We start from the raw sequence: 6,421 nt of genomic DNA on the forward strand, positions 1-6,421 counted from the left end.
CATTGCAGAAATCTGCACGGCGTAGCACCTGGTAATTATAAAAGCCTAACCTAATTTGCTCACTTCATCGCAGCTCGCTATATTCTATATTCTGGGCTAGTGTGCTTCCACTGAGATAATTAAGTGTGGTCCTCTGGGTTGTAGAACATGTAGTTGGTTAGTCAATAACAATTGTTGTCCTACAGCAGTGGTTCCCAACTGGTGGGCCGCAAGGGGATTTCAAGTGGGCCCCCAAATCATTGGACAAAACACTAGAATGTTATTAAAATATAACATTCATATTTAAATAAGTCTTTAAAAATTGATACTATTTTATGGTGTTTCTTAGTATACTTTGCAGTCTAAGAAACACCATAAAATAGTATCAATTTCTAAAGACTTCTTTAAATATGAATGTTATATTTTCCATTGATTTTCATTGATCTAAGCCAGAACACAAGTTGATTGATCATTAAATAAACATCAAATAAACATCTTAAGAAAATGCACGTGGCCCACCTATCGACTTGTCTACTGCCAGGTTATGTGATCAGATAGGCGGGCCGTGAAAACAATTGAAGATTTTCATGTTGATTCTGCCACAAGAAAAGATTGGGAAAAACTGCTCTACATCTACGAGTGCATGTTTGGTCCGACGGAGCATTGGTCCAATGCATTGGTGTGATCGACAACCTACCTCAAACCCTCACCCTAACCCTAACCACCCCGGGGGCAGCACACCTAAACCTAACCCCAACCCCGACCCCCAGCGCAGACCCTCACCCTAACCCTAACCTCCCCCGGGGCGCAGCACACCTAAACCTAACCTCGGACCAATGCACGTCGGATCATTGCTCCGTCGGATCATAGTATGCCTCCCTACATCTACTGCACCCTTCTTCACCCATAACCCATTTAGACTTGAGGCCAATTCAAAACGCAGTTTATTTTTTATTTTTAGAATATTGTTAACATTCAATGAACATATAACTATATATACTCACTCTACAAATAACAGGGCCTGTGATATTTTAATTTTTCCATTAACACCCAGCCCTGTATAATGTAGTAACGTCCAAAATGACTCCCAGATTTAATTGCACATTGACATGAAGGGTATTTCAGGTCTAAATGGGTTCATCATTAATCATGCCATTTCATGCTTTTAGTTAATTTGCTTGATTTGCATGTCTTATCACTAAATAACCTGTGCTGATGAGTGCTGTCACGTCGCCAATACTAATTAAAGTGACATTTGTGAGAAAAGCTTGTTTAAATCTATTCATTCCATATACCATCTTTTTGGTTAAAGGCCAACAATCGTCAACAATAGGTTTGTGTACACACTAACAGATGGACTGCTTGAATTCTAGTTGACTTCAAGCATGTATTTTTTTTGTATTGCCATGTTTTGTTCTTGCTTAAATGTAAATCGCTCTGGATTAAAAGCGATTTACATTGCTAAATGCCTAAATTATAAATCAGGTCCACTGTCTTCTCATTATTGCCTTTTCCTTGATTCTATGTAGAAGCCACATTAAAGAAGTTTCCCCAAGCCACCAAAGGCATGCTGGGAACAGCAGTGAATGGGAAGCTGACGGAGCTGCGGCGGTCCCACAAGAAGTAGACAAACAAGTAATGATATTATTAAAATGAAATAAAGCTGTTGATACAGCCCCTCCTATATCCAGCTTTAATGCCTGTCCACTACACAAACATTAAATTCAGATTGACAATGAATGGAGAATGATACATCATAGTGTATTGTACGTCATGATGACATGACTCAAATTGTGATGTGCATTTTGTAGCTTGCTTCTGAACTAATGACTCTTTTATCAAATCAGATTCGGGGATGACATGGGAGTGGTACGTGCCCAAGAGAAGCCGGTGACCTGGAGCCCCCACCCCTCCAATGTATATTTTATTATTTTTTGGCCAAATTATTGTTCTTGAAATTGCCGTATTATTTATATTGCCGTGAATAAATGTTTATTCTCCCAAGAAACATCTGAGGTCTTCTTTTCTGACACATATTTGGATGTTTTTTTATTCAGAAAGATAAAGATATAGATTATGTAATTTACATATAATAGGCTACATCACTGGTTCCCAAACCACATACAATTTCTGTGTATGTGTAAATAAAATTGTTGCTATTATATTATTATTATTGTATTATTTATAATTGTATTATTATTATATTGTACATTTTATGTTATATTATATTGTTATTTATGTACATATATGCACATATATGTACATGTGCATATATGTTCATATAAGTGCATATATGCACATATATGTTCAGGGGGTCCAATTTCATATATGTTACATATATGTCTAACATATATGTCTAACATATATGTTACATATATGTTAGACATATATGTCTAACATATATGTAACATATAAGTCCTTTCCGTGTGGGTATTACTAGTTTACTCGGAGTATGTCCGCATCGCGTCTGTCAGGTATGTTGCCACGTCTGCACATTAAAAGCGTCTTGGGCTTGTTTTATTTAAGTCACTTGCCGGGTCTGTTGTTGTTTAAACCCGCGGTTCATTCAAGGCACCCTCAATTTTATATGATGATAAACTTATTTGACGTCGTTGGATTGTTTTCATAATGATTCAAGATAGTTTTGTGGCTTGTTTTCGTTGACCCAGCTGCTTGTCTCTTCCAATATGGCAACACAAGTTCTCTGATCAGAATGAAACGTCCAATGCAGCATCAGTTAGAAGTAAATGGAGTTGACCAGAGCAACTGAGAGAGCATTGAGGTTGCTCTTGGTTGCATAGGCCCACATGGCACTTGGGTCCCAAGGAATATTTCAGTGTGAATTGTACCGTATCATGCACCTAGTGTTGGGCAGAGCCATGCTGGATATTATTATTTTTATTTTTTGGCTGGAGGAATCAATATCATGCCATTGATTCATGCTAACTACCTATAAACTAATTGATCCTGCTGTTCAAATAAATGATTTACCTGGCTATAAGGTGGATGCTTGCACATTCAGGAATCTCAATTTTTTTTAGTAGGCCTATTATGAGGTATTTAGGATGCGAATTGATAGTGATAGTGGGTGCCCCCCCGCCCCACTGGCCCCAGTGCGGGAGCGCACTCGTCCATTTGTTTGCATTGCACAGTGCGCTATTTCCGAACGCGCCCATTGTGTCAGTGGGTGCTTCAGGCCTCAAGCACCCCGACTCGATGCCTATGCCTACTCTTGGAGAAATAGGCGGCAAGGGTTACAGCAGAGCCATCTAATAGAAGAGTTACGATGAGCGGGCAGAAACCGAGCACTGTTCATGCAGCCTGAAAGGCGGACAAGTGGAGTTTCAAATACATTGTTTTCAACGACGGCAGTGCAAATAAGAAGCTATTTAGGCATGTGTGCAACATGACATGTTTTAAAAGTATTATTCAGGACGACTAAAGTCTCTGTAATGTGTTTGTCATACGATTACTACAAACAATCTAAAATAATGGATTTAAGAATACTAAAGCTGGGCTGTTGCCTGGGTCAGGCATTTCTGCCTACTTCTGTCCTTCTACCCATTTGTAGAAGAAGAGCCGCGCCATTGAACTGGCCCCATGAAGTGAACTGAGTTTCGTAACTCCGTCTTACTCTATGGGTCTGTTTTACAGGTAAGTACTTATGGTGCTCCAGGGAAGTGTTTAACATTAAATAAAACGCACAGTCTGTCTTTAAAGACAGGAATTGGCTCATTGCTAACATTTCTGCTATGCTTAGCCCAGGAACAGAGGCGTCGTGTTTCCTATGCTCAGCCAGGAAAAGAGGTATGGCGTTACCACGCTGCTAACACTGCTGCTAAATGATTGATTTGAATTCTATCAGTGTTACGGCTTAGATGATACTACACTGTGACTGAAGCTAATTTGCCTTAACGTCAACTTTAGCTATATCCATGTCTTTTTAAAGCGATTCATAGCTGTTCTCATGCTGCTTCTGTCTCCATTTCCTGAGCGACAGCCTTTATACTGATGAGATGAACCTTGGATGCTGGGAAGGTCCTCCCTGTGGGTTGCCGCATACAGTCTTCATCGCAGCTGCAGCCATTATCGGATAGGCTCACATTGGTGGTATACGTGGTTCTGCTGCTACTGAAACCATGAGGCAGGTCATCAGTTAATCAATCCGCATCTTCACCTAGGCTGCTTTTGTTCTATTAATTCTATATTCACATGCAGTCGCTCAGCCACCTAAGTAGTGTTTCGGTTGAAACATCTGTATCCTTGATATGTTGACATGGACGCAGCTCCTTCTACGGTCTTGGGGGAAGAGTATGAAGGGAGATGGGTTGCAGATAAATGGCTGAATTTAATACTTGCCGGCAGATGCAAGTCTTCCGTGTTATTTGAGCTACCTTATAAGCAGCGGTAGCATGCTTTGGTCGGATAAAAACCTGGGATGGGAAACGGATCAGTCATAATGAAGGGATCTGCATCACCCATCAATAAGGACGCTCCTCTGTTCCATCTATCGACACGTTACTCAGTGGTATAACTTGGATCTGTGTTATGGATTATTTCATTCTAAGAGCTGTCTAATTCCAGGTTCGTCAACGTAGAGATGCTTGTCCTGTTTAATTTCATGTTCTAGCTCAGAGGCCATGCTGATGGTTTCGAAGCTGCCTGGTAACCTTAAATCAAACCATGGTAAATTATTCCTGCCTTCTCTTAATTGCAGCTGCAAGCTCATGAGGTTACAGTATGTTGCAGGGTCCTATTCATCTTTCCAAGTTGCTTTCTGTGTATCCTATCATAGTAGTGCTTTTAGTTAATTGTTTTAAATCTCAAAGGCATTATAACTGGCGTTCAGCTTTACTCCAGATTTTCAGTGATTATTTGTTTAATACCTTCTATGTGGTGAATCCTATGCATGATATTTCCACTTCTGACTTTGCTTGGATGCCCACCATAAAATCACTCAAACAACTCATTTCATTCGTGACAGCAACTAACACTAGTCTTGTCCTCTCTCTTCCATGCCTCATTTTCTGCCATGCTGTCCATCCGCAATGTCATGAGCCCCTATTCATGATGGATTCCGGGAAGCCATGGCCGGTCCTGCAAAAGCTGCTTCTTCTGCGTCAAGGCTGTGGGCTGCCTCCTAATCGCTACACGTCACACTCTTTAGGATCGGCACAGCAGCACCAAAAGTTCCAAATGCTACACTCTACAAGCTTGGGCTGGTGGTCTTCTGCAGCTGATGAAAGCTATGCTCTGCTAAACTTGAATGCTTTTTCAGGCTCAGAACTAATGAGCTCTGAATTATGTTGGTTACGTTGCTGCTGCTACATGTATTCATTATTTTGCTCCTTATGCTGCAGGATCTTATTAATACTCTTAAAACAGTTTTTCTGCATGATCTTTCTGTTTCTTAGGCCGGTGGTCTCTGCTGCTTACGAAAGCTATGTTAGACTAGTCTTGAAAGATATTTTACAGGCTAAAATACTAACTAGTCGCGAATAGTGTGTTATTTGCTACAGATTTTTTCTTACTTACTACAGAAGTACAATTAATTCTTAAAACTGTATTTTGCATATTACTGTGGCAGAACTTGCAGCGTTGCCGCATCATGATCATGCATGCGATCATGTTGCACGCTAAAATTTGCAGCTCCAGGTGGTAGACTACTGGGTACTGATTTCAGATATTAATGATAACGATAGAATGTCCCTTTCGGTGATCCTGGTCGGGTTGGGTTATTTGCGCAGTGAACCAGGACACCGTTTAGGACTCCTGGATTTCAGGGATCAACAGGCGCTGTACTGTTGAACACATCGACCTAGTCATCACATAATGCTAGAACAGGCGCTGTACTGTTGAACAGGCGCTGTACTGTTGAACACATTGACTAGTCATCACATAATGCTAGCATGACCTATGCCTGATCTATGACCCATGTCTCTGCGTGGAATGGATATCGGTATGGTCTTCCTGTTTCAGGAAACAACAGGTGCTCTGTTGTACACATGTATAGCTTAGGGTTGGTGATGATCTGCTTTTTGGGGGTTTCGGATGTTCCGCGCTGTTGGGGGATTCAGAGTCCCTATGGTCGGGACTGATGCGCTTGACCTGAGTACCTAAAAAGCAGATCCAATACATCGCCAAACCATAATAAATATATTGCATTGACTATCCTATATCAATAAATATATATATTACATCCTCCTTGAGTTGTCTGACTGAAATGAGCATTTGCGCCTGTCGTAGACATGCGCAGAGCAAGTTCAGTCAGGGAACCTCAGTCAGCGCGCCGGCGCTCTCATCCACATGATTCACTCAGCCAATCACACGCTCACCCAATCTCTTATACCGGCTACTTTAACTGAAGGTTTTGCATTCATCCTCCTGCTTGCTTGCTTGCTGCTGCTTTTTGTATACTGTGCGCTGCTGTATACAAAGTGCT

This window comes from Protomyctophum parallelum (genome assembly GCF_964188405.1).
Source record: "Protomyctophum parallelum genome assembly, chromosome: 2".
Taxonomy (NCBI): Eukaryota; Metazoa; Chordata; class Actinopteri; order Myctophiformes; family Myctophidae; genus Protomyctophum; species Protomyctophum parallelum.